This window comes from Hipposideros armiger, unplaced genomic scaffold (genome assembly GCF_001890085.2).
Source record: "Hipposideros armiger isolate ML-2016 unplaced genomic scaffold, ASM189008v1 scaffold_265, whole genome shotgun sequence".
Classification (NCBI taxonomy): domain Eukaryota; kingdom Metazoa; phylum Chordata; class Mammalia; order Chiroptera; family Hipposideridae; genus Hipposideros; species Hipposideros armiger.
In genome coordinates this window covers 1529289-1547604 of record NW_017731615.1, presented here as the reverse complement: position 1 = coordinate 1547604, position 18316 = coordinate 1529289, and the positions used below count along the sequence as shown (strand labels likewise).

General features: G+C 38.8%; 1 protein-coding gene across 8 annotated transcripts in view; it reads right to left on the bottom strand.

Annotated features, from left to right (window-relative positions):
• Nucleotides 1-18316, bottom strand: part of NPAS3 (neuronal PAS domain protein 3) — an 897388-nt gene that overhangs the window by 472521 nt on the left and 406551 nt on the right. The window lies entirely within an intron of this gene.

The window sequence follows — 18316 nt, the reverse complement described above, 5'->3', positions numbered from 1 at the left end:
TTAAGCACCTATTAGCTGGTACCAGTAATCAGTTTCAGGCCCTGGCTGGAAGCTGTACCATTAAACTAATTGGCTAATAGTTACAGCTGTCTCTTCAGTGTTTTTGTTCTCAGAGGTGTGATCCCTCCTTGAACCAATTTATGGACACCTAGAGGGGGGTCCTATTTTATTCTAGTTCAGTGTATGATTTTGGTTTCGAAAGCACAACAAAACCAACAAACGGTCTGTATATATAAACCCTGGTGTGAAACAGCTGAAGCTAAGCTTACGTAATGACAGCCTCAAAGTTGGAATTTAGTGCCTATCGGGGGCAGAGGAAAACACAGAAAACAAACGCCTCTCTCAGATATTCAAAACATTCATATTTTATCAAAGATGTACTGAGGAGAAATGTGCATTTCCCTCTGCCTGCTATAACCCTCTCCATGGCTATTTATCTAGTTACAAACTTTTATAGATGTGAAATATTTTAAGAAGTCCTTTAGAAATGGCCTGAGGTAATTTCAAACTTAACAGACCCTGTCCCACCAGAGCTCATTACAGTGAATTTTATAACAAAGTACCCTCTACTTAATTTTCAGAGCCTAGCCAAGCGTGCTAGAAATGCAGCTGCATTAAGTGCAATTAATGGTACAATAAAAAGCAGTGGAGGGCTGTTTAACACCCAAGAACCAGCAGTAAACACTGGCTCCATGCTCTGCCACAGTCAGTGATGTGTCGAAGGACCTGGAGTGTGAGATTCCTGTATCAAGTGGCAACCGTCTCTCTCTTGCTGGAGAAAAATCTTCTGTCCTTTGCCAATTCCATCCAGGGACTGTATAAATGAATATAAAGTTATTCCCTCTGGTTGTGCCCCTAGCATCCTCACTTCCTTTGAGCAGGTGGCCAACATGCTAAGTTTATAGTCCCACCAGTTTGGGAAAAGGGTAAGTTCAATTTCACCAAAAATGAATGTAATAGCAAGTGACTCATAATGTACATAATGATTTGTGCACAATTAAGTTTACTATCAGATGCCAGAAGGAAAGAAGGATCCAATCAGAATAGTATGTTTATTCTTTTCAAACAAATAAAAAAAAAAGTTGGGGGCTAGGCAGGAACAAATATAATGATGTTTGCAAACCTCTTTAATGCTGAAAAATCACCACTTAGAATTCGAACATGAGAGCCATCCAGAAATGAGCAAAAACCTCACTGGCTGGTACAATCATGATTGTTACAGCGTTTGTCAATTAGTTGGTTTGTTAAATACAACATGTAGCCAACTAGGTTTCAAAAAGGTGATCACATATACTCAACTTCCACAAGTAATTAAAACAGTTCTATCATGAAAAGTACGTATTTGATTATACCCGTCTCTTTTGTAGCCCAGTCTGCATTCAGGGTCCTATCCCTCTACTTCCATTCCTGAATAAAACTGCTCGTTTAACAGTATAAATAGGCTAGGAAATACGTCAAACGTGCCTAAAAAAAACCAAACAAACAAAAAAAAATCCCTGCCAATAATTAAAGTGCAGAGAAATCTTCCTAACCATAACATTATAGACAGTTAGCCTAAATGAAGTCATTAGACAATCCCCAAATTTCATATTACTAAAAACATCCTTCTAATCTTCTTCCTCAACAAAATTTCCCCCAAAGCTTTTACACTAGTCTTGGTTTCTTCTGTTTCAGATGGCCACTCTTGGATGGAATGGCTGATGAGCCGTGGGAGGGGCAGGGAAAACACCCTGAGCCTGGGAAGCGCAGGAAGCTACTCAGGCTGGAAGTACGGGAGCCGTGTCAGTAACACCAAACTGAGTCCCTCCCCCCAGCAAAATAGCCCTGACCACTTCCCCAAACAGAAAGCATGCCGTATCGCTCAAGACAAATGAAGTAACGGCAATAAAGCGATATAAGACGAAGGTTCTTGTGTCACGGAAGAGACAGACAAGAAGGGCAGCCCCAGACCTTGGCATGGCCACTGGGCTCCAGGAATTCCGAAAAACACTGAAGCTACCATGTGAACACAGGTGTCTTTGCAGAATTCTGTTGCATTTTACAGAGAAGGTCTTAGGAAAAAAAAAAAGACACATTGTCAAATAATTAGTAATGTTGTTCTAGACAACGCACATCGTCTCTGAATGAACTAAAAAACAGCTAAAAATAAGTCATTTGTACCATTGGTTTCAAAACGAGGAGCTCCATTTCTAGTCTTCCCTTTAGAACAGCGGTTCTCAACCTGTGGGTCGCGACCCCTTTGGGGGCCAAACGACCCTTTCACAGGGGTCGCCTAAGACCATTGGAAAACAAAAAGCTATTTACATTACGATTCATAACAGTAGCAAACTTACAGTTATAGAGTAGCAACGAAAACAATTTTATGGTTGGGGGTCACTACAACATAAGGTCACGGCATTAGGAAGGTTGAGAACTGCTGCTTTAGAAGGTTTGCTACATCCTGCCATCATTTTTGTGAAAAATAACATTAATAAGTCTTCCCCAGTTACATGGAGTTTAAATAAATGTATCCATACAGACAATTCTCAACTTACAAATGCCTGTGAATGCCCCCTCCCACTCTCAACACTAATGGTGTCGAGTCCCATGGGGGAAAAGTAGGCAAGTGGCTGCACGTTGATAAGAAAGTAGGCTCTAGAATCAGGGAGGTGGAGAGTGCTAGCATGGTCTTGCTATTTACCAACTATGGGATTTCAGGCACGTTACTTGATCTTGCTGGGCCTTGATTTCTTCCCCTCTTAAGATGCTTGCTCAGGGCTCAGAAGAGAATTCAAGGATGCAAAGTGCACAGTCTGTCTTATGTACACAGGTGCTGATTTCCTATCCCCTTTCCCTCCCTCCACAGCAGAAGGACTCTTGAGAAACCGTGACCTCCCTGGAGAACAGGCTCCTCTTGACTAGCCTTGCATTGCTTTTGCTTGTACTATTCTCTTCGCTCAGACTACCCATCACCCTCAACTAAGTTTAGTTGACAAATGACAAACTCTGTCATTGCAGCCTCATCCAGAGGCCTCACTCATGCAGCCTTCCCTCAATGAAGAGTTGCAAAGCATCTTGCCCTTCTCTGCGCTCCTACACCATATCCCGTACTGTTTATCCCATGAAGTTTTTACTTTATATCTCATTTATAGTTTTTTGTGTGTATGCCCACATTTTAATTGGTGATGTCAATGTTCTTATTTATAACCCACAGAGCCAATAAATGCTTCTGAGTGGCTTTCTTGAAAATATTTAATAAATATTTTGAGCTTTTATTTCTCACTTTTTGCTACAGTGTCTGAAATAATACAAATAACCCCAGTTAGAAATTTGTCTGATTTAACACGCACGCTTATTTAAAAAGTGAATTTTCTGAGTAGGTAAAAAGACTATTAATAATTTACATAGCATAGTAAACAAGCACCAGTTTGCTTTTGCCTTAATCATTAGAGGAATTGAGCTGTACTAAGAGAACTGGAATTCTGAAAATGTGGGAAAAAAATATAAGTTTTGAACATGGACCTCTTTTAAGATAAGGAGGTTATCTTACCTCCCATTTCCCCAAATGGTAGGCTTAGGGTGGTGGGTGTAGAATAACTTTAAGACAACTGGGTACTTGTGGGCTTGAGGAAACTTTACTAGCAGGTGAAGAAGGCATCAGCAATCTTAATAGAACGGTATTCCAAACAATTCTGACCCATTTCAAAACGTTTCCCAGCACCATGCTAGTGCTCAAGTGGGGTGTTGATACTCCCTCCTGCCTCCTGAACACAAGGAAACCTGCTCCCAGGACCTACGAGTTCTGACAATTAAGTTCATGAACTTGTTGCAACGATGTTGCTAACCTTTTTTGATATCAGAGGAGTTGTTCATTATGAATTTGTACAAACTGGACAAAGAGTTAACCAGATTTACTATTTGGAAGTGCTGAAAAGGCTGCATGAAAGAGTTAGATGACCTGAACTTTTCACCACCAATTCATGACTCTTGCATCACAACAATGCACCAGGTCACACGGCACTGTCTGTGAGGGAGTGTTTACCCAGTAAACAGATAACTGTATTGGAACACCCTCCCTACTCACCTGATCTGGCCCCAATGACTTCTTTCTTTACCCTAAGATAGAGGAAATATTGAAAGGAAGATATTTTGATGACATTCAGGACATCAAGGGTAATATGACGATAGCTCTGATGGCCATTCCAGAAAAAGAGTTCCAAAATTGCTTTGAAGGGCGGATTTGGTGCTGGAATCAGTGCATAGCTTCCCAAGGGAAGTACTTCAAGGTGACTGTAGTGTTATTCAGCAATGAGGTATGTAGCATTTTTTCTAGGATGAGTTAGTGAACTTAATTGTTGGACCTCATATAAGGCATGAAAGGATGGTCATTTTTGTCCCTGGGTTCTGTTATGGGTATACAGGCTCTGTGGACTCAGCTAGGAACCCAGCCTCGATTTATACAATTTTTTCCTTGAAGGGATGCACTAGCTTTATAAACTGAAAATTTATGTTTATAAATTTTTCTAATAGATCCTGATTTCCTTGAGGGCAAAGTTCACAGTTGAAATGCTCTTAACCCTGAATCAACAGTTCTGTGTGCTCCAAAGTCTTGCCATATATATGTGATGATGATAATGATTAATTTCCAGGAACTGAGAGTGACTAGTGAAGAATGAAATGAGACTCCAAGAAACAGTGTCATTCAAGATACTTTTATTTAAGCACTTAGCCGAGATCTGAAAAATAAGGGAGGAAAATTTGTGGTCTCAGCAGAGGGCAGCTTGTCTCTGGAATTGCACATTCATCCTTGGGCTGATTACACCAGCTCGTATGCTCCAGGCAGAGTAATAAACACTTAATTCCATATCCTTCCACCTGGCTACCCCTGGTTTTGTGAACACAGGAGAAGGAAGCTAACTTTGAGACTATCAATCTACTTCCTTTCATGAGCTATAAATGCACTCTGAAGTAAAAGATACATATAAGGATCTCTTGACCTAATATACCTTTCAGCTTTAAGTGGAATTGACTTTATTTTCCTGTCAACTACAATTTTCACTAATGACTCCTGACTTCTTTATGGCATAATAAACTATGGCATAGTAAACTATTGTCTAGAATTACAATAAAAAGCTTTCATAATACCTATGACCCTAACATTCTAGATTAATTTTTTAATTGCATCTGAAAATCAGTACAAATGGCAATTATATGTTTATGCCCTTGAAACCAGATTCATTCTCTTACCTCTCTCATTCAGTTCGTGTCTTTTTAGGGCAAGTTTCATTATGTAAAAGCTAAGTTTAGAAGAGAGCTTTGCATAGGCTCAAGGAAAGTTTCCATCGATTTCAGTTCGATGTATTTTCTTCTAGAGGAAATTAATTATTATTTGGGGAAAACGTCAATATTATGGAACACGTGTCTTTGCCACCTCCCTTCCTATTAACATTTCCTTTAATTACCTGGCCAGGTGAGAAAGAAAGAGGAGGCACATCAGAGCTTGCACACAATTCCTTTCTCCTCCTTCCATTGCCGGTCATTGACCTTCACTATTCTCGACCCCATCTCTTTCCATTTGCATACTGAGCGGGAGGCAGGGTGACACGTGATTCCTCAGTGTCACACACCGATAACATTAAACCTGTGCCTTCCTTCTCTCCTTCTGGTATTTTTTTTTAACTTTATTGGGGAACAGTGTGTTTTTCCCAGGACCCATCAGCTCCAAGTCAAGTTGTTGTCCTTCAATCTTAGTTGTGGAGGGCGCAGCTCAGCTCCAAGTCCAGTCGCCGTGTTCCATCTAGTTGCGGGTGGGCACGGCCCACCATCCCATGCAGGAGTTGAACTGGCAACCCTGTTGTTAAGAGCAAGCACTCTAACCAACTGAGCCACGTGGCCGCCCATGTCCTTTTGGTATTTTAAAATCACATTAGCTCTGCATTGGTTTGGCCTTACAACAGGTCCAGGGAAGCAGAAATGAGTTGCTGACTAACTTAGAAAAAGAACTGCTGGAACTATATGCAATTAAATCCTCTTAATTGTACGGGGAGATATAAGTCGACAAATAAAATTGCTTTATTATTTGATTCAAATGTTAAGTGTCACCCTAGCCTATGGCATTTAATAATATGAGCATTTTATTACATGAGCAAATAACATGAGTTCAAAATGTCATTCCCATATGCCTGAGGTTTGCTTATTCAGTAAGTATGTATTGATCACCTACTATATTCCAGGGACTCAGATGGCACTAAGGAAATGATCAGGAACAAAATGAGACATGGACTCTGTTTTCATAAGGATTACAGCCTTTTGGATTGGGGTTACAGCAAATGGAACCCAATTAAAAGCATAGCACTGGTTATACCAGAGCTATTATCATATATTCTCAAAACACGAAAATATGGATGTCACTGTGTTGACAGAAAAATCCGCCTAGTAGTAATGCAACTGGTTGCAAATAGAGTGTATTCTATAAGACTATAAAGTAAGCTTTACACATGGAACTTGATGACTTATAAAATTAAGAAATTCCAGGTTCATTGCTTACGATTATAGCACAGTTGTGCACAGGCCCTGTATTTGTCAGTTTTTTATCCAACAACTTCTAATCCCTGGTTAAGTAAACATACATGCTGCCCATCCAAGAGGAAACAATTTTGTTGCTCTAGCTCCTCCCCTTTGTAAAGAAACTCCTGATTTTCCTAGACAGGTATGTGCCCATTTCCAGGAAATTAATAATAATTGGCTCTAAGCCAATTCTCCCATATCTGTCATTCTATATCTGTGATCACTCTAAGTGTGGCACCATGACCCAGTTCTGCCCAGAAAAACATAAAGGGAACTCCCCTATGAAGCTTCTGGGAAATATTTCACACTTCACATTACCTCGAAAGCTGTTGTATAAGGACCAATGCTTGGAGCTGCAACAACCATTTTTCCACCATGATACAGTAAGTCTTGAGTGGGAAAGGCGATGCACTGAGGATGGCAGAGCAGAAAAACAGAACGAGTTGTGTCTTGGCTGATTTTGTCAAGCCACAGCAGTACATGGGGCCACCTGTTCAGACTTCTCTTACTGTGAGATAATTAAAGCATGTTGTTGCTTAACTGACTATAGCTTGTATATGCTATTATTTGCTCCTAAACATATTTTAACTGATAAATCTGGTAAATTTTGTTTTTAAACCACAGACAAGAACTTGCTTAGTCAATATTGAGGTGTGGCCCTCAGTGTTGAAATTTTATTTTATTTTTTCATTGAATGTTCCAAGCTTGAGACATTGCTTGCCATGAATGCCTCCATGAATTAAATTAAACTTTACACTAGGGAAATGTGATGTGTAGTGATGGGGAGTAAAAGAGGCGATAGTTCTATATATAGAGAGAAAGCATATAGGAGAAGACTACACTGAACGAAATGGGATATAGCAGAAGTGGTGGTACTTAAATATTAGCTACATTCTGGCAATAGAAATGAGAATCTCTACAATTTAACCAGAACAGGGAAAAAAAGTGTTGTGGTGTAAGACTGGAGACAGTGAAAAGGAAAGAAAGCAGGAGAAGTGTCCATAAAATAAACCCTAACTCATTTCTATAGTTTCAAATAAGCCCTAGTTTGACAAAAACCCAAAGTTGCTAAATCGCCTCACATAACACATCCTAGGAATGTGTGGATTCAATTACCGAGCAAGGCAGACCACCAGCAGCAGAGATGTGATTCTTGGAATTTCAATGCAAAGCAAATGTACAGATGTTAGCATAAAAGCCAAACAGTCTGAGATGGAATTGAAGCTAGAGATCCGGGGAGAAGATTGGAAGAGATAAAGAATTAAACATGCAATAAAAGAGACCATTACATGCATGTCATCGAGCTTCGATAGCCAATGTCTGTGACACTCAGATGCCAGTGATGGGGACAAGGATGGGCAAAAAAAAAAAAATGGGCAAAGGTACAGAATCAAATACTATATTAAAATCACTATCTCTGTGGGCAGGCTGTAAAAATCATATCATTCTCATTGAAATATAATTCATTAAACTGTACCCCAGCAGGATGTAAAGAACAGCACACAGATTATGAAGATAGCGAGCAGTAGGGGGCAATAAACTTTACAAAAACTATTAAAGCATGCAACAAAGCAAGAGAATACAGGGAGGAAACAATGGAAATGTCAGCCCAATTGATAAAACAGCCGTGTTAATACATAAGTGCAAACATTTCATGAAGCTTATCACACTGAAATTCACGCTCTGCAAAACCACCCTTGAGATGTCAGAGCTGACCTGCAGCAGGGCAGGAAAATAAAAGCTAGCAGGTGGCCCCATGGAAAGTCTGGCCCAGAAGAGCTTCACACCAGGTAACCTACTGAAATACCATAATTGTTTGCAGGTATCGGAGACACTGCTCCAGTGACAGACACAAAGGTTAACTGAAAACAGGGCCACACACATCTCACAACCAGTGATGCACAAAGACCCTAAGTTCTAAGCTGGTAGGCGTGAGCAACCTTGCCTCTAACCCAGTGTCCCTCCACATTCCTGGGTGGTTCGATAAGTAATCCTACTTGGACAACTGGTCCTGGATAATGGATAGCTTAGGATCACCTCAAAGCATGGACGGTGTCTATGAACCTCGTCTGCAAATTCTTTTCCCCCTCTGTTTCCCCCTGAGGATCTGAACTTCCCTCCCTTAAAACTTTCTCAGGGATTCCTTAAATCTATTATCCCTGTAAGGCCGGTGCAGAGACACCAAAGCTCTGTGGAACATTTTAGAAAATATTTATTGACCAGGTTTCCTCTTGCCACCTTCACTGAGTGAGGAGGTGGGGGGAGGGGTTGGGTATTAGACCAAGGTAGAAAGGAAAAAAGTAAAATCTTGTCTCCTAGTGCATCATGCAGGGGCAAGGATTGGTGACAAGATGTCAAGAAACCAGACAAGATGACTGAAATAAAAATAGAGCCCTGAAGATAAAAGTATGCTTAAGAGGGCTCTCGTCTACTTATAATGATTCTGAAGTGGCCAAGATAAAATTAATGGCAACTGCTTTAAATGAACCTCCTCAGCTCCCAAAATTATTTCCTAGCTTTTAAAGGTATAACTGTGCTATTTGGGATCTTCCCTACACCAACAAGATTTATGACACCAGAAACAGAACCCAAGATAAGAAATCTACAAAAACCAGTATAGTCATTAACACCTGCCAACTTGATAGGCTTAGAGTGTAAGTATTTATCATATTTCCTAATTAAACATATATCCACCCAATAAGCTTGTGATGAAGCAGCCATTCCCATAAACAGTCAAGACCCCCCCTATCTCCATTTCTTTCTTTCTTTTTTTTATTTTTTTTTAAGCTGAGCCATCCTGCCACCTGTTGGCAGCTCTGCGGCAGCTCAGCTCGGGCCGGGACTTGAACCGCTGTTGCTCAGAGCTCGCATGCTTGAGCAAGCTCTTAACCAACTGAGTCACTCGGCCAGCCCCCCATCTCCATTTCTGTCTCTCCCTCCTTTTACTTCTCTCTCTCTTTCTTTAATTCACAGGGACACTAGGCCCATAGCATAGACAAATGGCCTACCTATGTTTATTTTCAAGTTTTTCCCATAAAATCATATCCAAGACCTTAAGCCTTCTACTTCTGTATCTCTTAGATTATAGAACAATAAATAAATCATTTTAGCCAAATTTGGTTTTAAGATTCCTGCTAGGTTGAGACTTTAGAGTTTAGGCTGGAATGAATTTTTATGACCAAGTTATAAATAGCTGATCCTCAGCAGGTTTCACTAAATGTATTGTGAGATCACATGTTGCTTCCCTAATTTCAAAAGATGATCTACTTGAAGATAATTTCTTTTTAAAACTGTCAAACTCTACAATCCACTACATTTCCTTTCACTAGCTTATACAAATTAATTGGCGGTAACACATGCTTGCAATTTATAGGTCAAGGCAAATTTTTCCTGTTCAAGTAGAGTTTGGCACAGGAAAACTACACATCCTCAGCTGAAAATGGAGATCAAAGCAAACAAGGAATGAAATATCTGGGAAAATCTGTGTATTTGTTTGTTTATTTTGAGATCAGAGGTGACAGTGGTATTGCTCTATCACTAGAAGGAGCAAGCGTTTTTACTTAAGATCACAAGAATAAAACAATCTCCTCTCTTCTGTAATTATTTCTAGACTACTTTCACAAGCTTCTTGTGCTAACAGCTTCAACATTATTCAGATAAATAGTGTTTAAGAAATCATACCTCGAAAAGCTGCATCTCGGGAGCTAACCCATTATTAGCATGCCAAAGCAGAATTTTACAGAACTGCTCAAGCGAGGTTAGAGTTTTAGGATTAAAAATTTATGGAACCTTAAGAAAACTGTCCTGTTCCTTTCACCAAAACAATGCATTTACGTACATTCATGTTTTATCTTTTAACCTATAAATAACACTCAAGCAGTAGTGCACAGTCTTAATAAGTGGCAAATTAATAAAATATCAAATGCGTAACTGCACAATGAAAGCAAAAAGCTATTGCTACTTCACAAGAAACAAGCTAAACAAATCTAATACATAAACACCAAAAACACTATTCTGTTATAAACTCTTTATACTGTGTAACCAGCTACAAATATAGTAACTATATGCTTTCTCATTTAGGAAATGGAGACCACAGGCTTTGCCAATAGAAAAAAAGAATTAACTAAAACTGCCAACATCACCCCTCCCAAAACCCATCAGATAGAAAGAAAATAATTAAGCCTTTTGTCTCTGAATCCCAAGGTATTATGACTTCAAATTTTGCATTCTGATATCCCGGATGATCATCTTATGTCCTTACTTAATTTGAATATTCTGAGGTATTATATTTGTTTTATCATTTTATCTGTCAATATATCAACTTTAAATATGAAGTATACACACACACTCTATTTTCTTAAAACATTGATACAGAGACAAATCTGTAGGAAGAATTGAAATGTTAATTTTCATGAGAATTCTATTAGGAAATTCTAAACAAAATACCACTGGATTTTTTTCCCTCTGTATTGGACCAAACACTCCTGTTGGTTATTTATGTCAATTGACAGGACTAAAATCAGTCTGTCTCCAAATTTTGCAGCCATCCATATTTTTTCTAATAAGAGCTAATTTTACAAGGTCCTTTCTGGCCAAGAAACTTTCAACCACAGTAAACTCTTCAGACACAATACAAGATGATTAGACCAGAGTATATAGACTATGTAGCATAAACTGCCAGTTAAACATTATAGCATGCTTCATTTTAATCATGTAGCTTTCATCTTTTTTGAACACCCTTTTAGTATTGCTTGAAAAAGAGAGGCTTTGAAAAAGCTGAGCTACTGCGAAACACTATAAGCTGATGCTGCTATACTGTGCCTTGCCTCACTGCCTCCCCACCCTCATGGAAATGTGTCACCCTCAATACTTTAAAGTCTCATAAATGAGACAGCGCACTCTCTTTCAGTTGAAAGGTCAATTCGAATCAGGGTTAAAATGCAATCATGTGCCATATTCAGATTAATCATTATTATGATAATGCAGTTGGTGTAAGAATAATAAATAAATGGTAGGCTAGCAGGAAACTTTATGGCATGTATTATCACACCATTAATTATAGGGTTAATTTATGTTAGGTCAAACACAATACAATTAAAACAAAATTCGCCATTACTGATGCCACGAAATCCCAGTAAGCAAAATAATTTGGGTGACTTCCTTAAAGAGGCCTGCAATAATATAGTTTTTACATTATGTCTTAATAGAAATGCGAAAAGATGGATGAGCTTTGGAATATGCAATGTTTCGGAAAGCTTAATGTTAATTCCTAACTTTGGCCTTTTTGACAACCATGTTGTTTGAGAAGCATTTTTGTTTTAACATAGGTGTCTTTTGTGATTGCATGGTAAGTAGGAAGCTTTTCAATTACCTAACATGCAATTAAAAAACAAATTTGAATTTTAAAAAATATTTTAAAGTAAGATTAATTTCAGTTTGCTTAAGATGCATAGTGTGTATTCAAACCATAAAATATTAAAACACAGACTATTATTTAAGCTTATAACATAAGACTCAACCATCTTACTACACAGATAAAAAAGAAAAAAAAAGAAGTTCAGGACAATTTAGAAGTTTTCCAAAAATAAAACAGCTAACTAGCAACTAGGTCTTCTGATTTGACTTTCAAGTCCATGTGCCTTCCGTTTCTTTTTTGGGGAAAAAAAAAAAAGAGAAGAATGAAAGAAAGAAAAAATGAGGTTTGAAAGAAAAAACATGCCATCATTGAGTATAATTTATGATAGTATACCAAAATATGCCTAAAAGAGTTGGTAACATCATAGACAAAAGATTAATAAAGATCTCTCTCCATGAACTGGGAATCACTGGGACCTTGGCAAACACTTAAAAGGAACTCTCCACTATCCCCCTAAACCAGGAATATTGAATTGTTTATACAAAAAATAGATGCATCACAATTCTTAGGAAGAAAACAAGGAGACAACAGGTCTTAGACAAAAGATGATTTTTAGAAAAACTATTCAGAAGAGACATTTACATCTAAGAAGCAGATACACACAGCAGATGTGATTTAAGTTTTATCCTGAAACTATGCCAAAAGTTATCAAGTTTGCTCTTTACAGGGCTTCTTTCTTCAACATTGTTCTAGAGGGTCTAACCATTGCAATAGGGCAAGAAAAAGACATTAAAGTGATTTAAATTAGAAAGGAATAAATAAAACTGTCTTTATTCATAGGTGATATAATCCTATATGTTAAATATCCTAAGGAATCTATAAAATAATTTTAGAAATAATACACAGGTTAAACAAAGTTTGGGGATAAAAGATCAATATATAAAAATCAATTATATTTTGATATATTAGCAAATATTTGAAAATCAAATTAGGTAAACAATTCCATTCACAACAGTCATAAAAAGAATAAGCTGCTTAAGAATAACTTTAATAAAAGAAGTATAATACCTGTAGTACACTGACAACTAAAAAATATTGCTTAGCAACATTAAAGAAGATTTAAATAAATGGAATGAGATGCCACGTTCTTGGGTTGGGAACTCAATATAGTTAAGATAGCAATTCAGCTCAAATAGGTCTCAGTGAAATTTCTATCAAAATTGCATCAGAGTTTTTCATAGAAACTAACAACTGGATCCTAAAATTTATGTAAAAGTGCAAATGAGCCAAAGCAATTTTAAAAAAGGACCAAGTTGTAGGATTAAAACCTCCTGATTTCAAAACTGTAAAGCTAGAAGTCTAGACAATGTGGGATTTTGCAGATGTAACTAATGTCCCTAAACAGTTGATTTTGAGGTAATCAATGGGGAGATTATTCTGGGTGGGCTTGACCTAATCAGGGAAGGCCTTTAAAAGTGGGTTCAGGTCTTTCCTGAAAGAGAGATTCACAGAGAGGGATTCTTCAGCTGGCCTTGAAGATTCAAACAACTAGATTTTTCTGGTCAAGATGGTAGAGTAGGTAAATGCTGTCCTTGCCTTTTCTCATGACCACATCAAAATTACAAGTAAACTACAGAACAACTGTCATTGAGAACTGCCTGAAGTCTATCTAACCAAAGTTCAGCTAGAGAAGAAGCCATCTTGAGACTGGTTAGAGGGGCAAGGAAGTGGAGTGTGCTGGAACCACACTCACATGTCACCATTACATATTAGGAATGATGTCTCATTGCAGAGGTACCCCCTACCCCCGAAGGAGTGAAGGGTCCAAGCCCCACTGCAGACTCCCCAGCCCAGTATTCCAAGGCTGACAAGAGAAGTCCCCACAACTTTTGGCTGTAAAAACTAGGGGATATTGTGGCTGAGTGAGATAGAGGGCTGCTCGAGTCCCAGAGGGTCCTCTTAAAAGGCCCATATATGCACCTACTCGCTGATAGACTCACTTGCTCTGAGTTCCAATACTGGGAAGCAGCTCGAAAGGTGCCAGGGACATAAAGGGAGAAACCGAGGTGTTTGGCCTCAGAGCAAGGACTGGAAGGGTAGCTTTCTCCCAGAGAGAAGTGCTGGCAGAATCCATTATTTCTTTGTTGAGCCCTCCCCCTTCCCAGCTTGCAGACTCAGATGGCCACCATATCTGAGCCTCCATCAACCTGGCTAACTCCATAAGCCCCGTTATGGTGCGTCTCTGAGCTCCCGCAACTTTTGGCGACACCCAAGCCACTTCCAGTGGCTTTTCCTTACAAACAGCCTGCCTTGGTTCATGCTGCAGCCTTTCTTAACATCACTCCAAGGTTCACACAACCCAAACACAGCATCTGTCTTCAGTGTGTGCCATACCTCTTGCTGAGCAGCCCCAAGTGGCACTAGTGGCAGCCAGCCTCGGTTCGCAGCTTGGCCTCTCCTGGCACCTCCAAGACCAGAGATGGTGAAAGACATCTGTGGATCGCTTTGTGGCTCATGCTAGATGGCCCCAGGCAGGTCATAGGCTGAGGCTGAACATGGCCTGTGGAAGGGTCCTTTCCAGGATGTCCCAGGGCCGGCATGCCTGGTGGCCAGCTTCAGACCAAGCCAGAGCATCACCTGGCTGCCTCTAAGGATGACACGCCCAAAGATCATACTGGGCAGGCACCAGAGCCTTGTTAAAGTGAACCCTACTCCATACGGTCAGCCCCTGCACAATAGCTCCTCCACTATAGTCAGGGCCAGTCCTCACAACCAATCAGCCAGAGGGTCAATCCCTCTTACTCACATGCAAACAATACCAACCAAGGCTCAACTACAATAGGAGGTAATACACAACCCACACAAAGGGCAAACCTGGATTACCCAGCTCAGGTGAGCAGAGGGACTGTGCTACTGGGCCCCACAGGACACCTACTACATAAGGCCACTCTAATAAGACCAGGAGACATAGCAGCCCTACCAAGTACATAAAAGAAACACAGAGAGGCAGGCAAAATAGGGAGACAAAGAAATAAGCCCCAAATGAAATAACAGAACAAACCTCCAGAAAACAACCAAACAAAATGGACACAAGCAATCTAACAGATGCAGAGTTCCAAACACTGGTTATAAGGATGCTCAATGATCTCATAGGAAACATAAAAATGGAGATAGAAAACATAAAAAAGAACCAGTCAGAAATGAAGACTACAATAACTGAAATAAAGAATACATTAGAGGGAATCAACAGATTAGATGAAGCAGAGCATAGAACCAGTGATTTAGAAGATAAGGTAGCAAAAAACACAGAGTCAGAACAGCAAAAAGAAAAAAGAATCCAAAAAATGGGGATAGTTTAAGGAGCCTCTGGAACATCAAGTGTACCAACATTCGCATCATAGGGGTACCAGAAGGAGAAGAGAAAGTGCAAGGAAATGAAAATCTATTTGAAGAAATAATGACTAAAAACTTCCCTAACCTGGTGAAGGATTCAGACATACAAGTCCAGGAAGCACAGAGAGTCCCAAACAAGATGAACCCAAAGAGGCCCACACCAAGACACATCATAACTAAAATGCCAAAGGTTAAAGTCAAAGAAAGAATCTTAAAAGCAGCAAGAGAACTACAATTAGTCATCTACAAGGAAGCTTCCATAATACTCTCAGCTGATTTCTCAACAGAAACTTTGAAGCCCAGAAGAGACTGGCACAAAATATTCAGTGATGAAAATCAAGGACCTACAACCAAGATGACTCTACCCATCAAAACTATCATTTAGAATAGGACAGATGAAGAGCTTCCCAGACAAGAAAAAGCTAAAGTTAAAGGAGTTTATCACCATCAAACCAGTATTACAAGAAATCTTAGAGGGACTTCTTTAAGACAACAACAACAACAAAAAGATAAAAATATGAATAATAACATGGCAATAACTACATATCTGTCAAAAATTACTTTAAATGTAAATGGATTAAATGCTCCACTCAAAATTCATAGGGTGGCTGAATGAATAAGAAAACAAGATCCTTAAATATATATGCTGCCTACAAGAGACTCACTTCAAATTGATAGACACACATAGACTAAAAGTAAATGGATGGAAAGAGAAATTTCATGAAAATGGAAACAAACAAAAAAAGCTGGAGTAACAATACTTATACCAGACAAAACAGACTTTAAAATAAAGGCTATAACAAGAGACAAAGAAGGACTCCATAATTCCACTTTTGGGTATTTATCCAAAGAAACCCAAAATGCTAATATAAGTGCAGGTGTGAATCCATTTGTTCATTGCAGCATTGTTTACAGTGGCCAAGATGTGGAGGCAACCTGGGCCATCCATTGATGGGAAAATGGATCAAGAGGAGGTGGTACACATATACAATGGAATATTGCTGAGCCATGGAAGGGAATGGGTTCTTGTCATATGCAGCAGCAATGAATGGACCTGGAAGGTATTGTGCTGAGTGGAGTATGTCAGACAGAGATAGACAGATGCAATGTGCTTTTGGAATCTAAGGAACAAAATAAACGAACAAAGCAGCAACAAACTCATAGATACAGAGAACATTTTGATGATTGCCAGATGGAAGCATGTTGGAGAGGTGGGTGAAAAAGGAGAAGGGATTAAGGAATGCAAATTGGTAGTTACGAATAGTCATAGGGATGTAAAGCATAGGGAAGATAGTCAATAATATTTTGTATAGTACCAGATGGGTACTAGAAAAGTCAGGGGGATCATTTCTTAAATGACATAAATGTCTAACCACTGTGCTATACACCTGAAATTAATATAAAATAGTATTGAATGTCAACTGTAATTGAAAATTTTAAAAGGGGGGGGTAAAGGTGACGGGGAATGACAGGTTCAAATTTTCAGGTATAAAACAAATAAGTCATAGGGATATAATGTACAGCATAGGGAATATAGTCAATAATATTGTATTAACATAGTATGGTGTCAGATAGTTCCTGGACTTACCATGGTGACCACTTCTTTAGGTATATAAATGCTGAATAAATATAATGTATATCTGAAACTAATACAATATTGTATGTTAACTATATTTTAATAAAAAACTCAAAAATAAAAGGAAAACAATGATGCTTACCTTAAAATTTAAATTCAAAAATTAATTAAATATATCTGCAAATTCTTGACACTCCTCCCTTCAAAAGGTGGAGCCCAATTCCCCTCTCTTGAATCTGGGTCAGACTTAGCGACTTGCCTCTAACAACAGAATTAGGCAGAATTGATGCTGTATGATTTTTAAGACAGAGCCATTAAAAAGATAGCTTTTTAAAATTTTTTTTTAAAAAGATAGCTTCTGCCTGACTTTTCCTCTTCTTCTGTTGGATCACTCACTCTGGGGAAAGCCAATTACCACTCAAAGCCAATTGCTGTTGAAGACACTCAAGCAACCTAAGGAAAGGCCCTTGTGGGGATGAACTGGGGGCTTTACAAACCACCAGCCCAACTTTCCAGCCATGTGAGTAAATCACCTTGAAAGAGCATATTCTTGCCAGCCAAGCCTTTAAAAAACTGCAGTCCCAGCCACCATCTTAACGGTGAACTCTTCTCCCAAGTAGAACACACCCCGAAAGTTTGTTCTGAACTGCTAACCCAACAAAAACGGTAGGGATAATAAAGTTTAATTTTGTTTTTAATTTCCAAAAAAAATGCAAACAATTGCAAACAATTGCTTCTGGAGGGGGCCACGTGGCAAGTACCACTTTAGGGTGTTCCCTAGAAACTAAGAGTGATGGGTAGCCTCCAAGAAAATGGAGACTTCAGTCCTACAACCTCCAGGAATTGAATTCTTCTAGTAACCTGTTAGCTTAGAAGAGGACCTCATACCTCAGATGAGATCGTGGTCCCTTCCAACTCTGATTTCATCCAGTGGGATCCCCAACTGTGGATCCAGTTAACTTGCATTGAAACTCTTGGCCCACAGAAATTGGATAAAAAAGGTATATTGTTTTAAGTTGCTAAATGTGGTAATTTGTCATACTGCAATAGAAAACAAATACAGCAGGTCCTTGAATAATATCATTTCATTATAATGTTGATGAGATGCCACAGGAACTTAACTCTTGTTTATTTCAATTAACCTGTGGTAAAATTGGTTTTGTTATATGTTGTTTCTCAGCAGTTCCAGAACCTATGTTAAGTGAGAACTTACTATATAGAAATACCATGAGATACCAAATACACACACAAAAAAGGTAACTGCTTATAATAAACAACAACAAAATAAAAACTGGAATATGTTGCTGGTAAGAATGAAAAAGGGTCCAATTCAATCACTTTGAGAAAAAGATTTTTGCATTTTCTTTAAAAATTAAACATGCATTTACCATACAACTCAGAAATTTCACTACTATGTATCTATTCACAAGAAATGAGAATATACA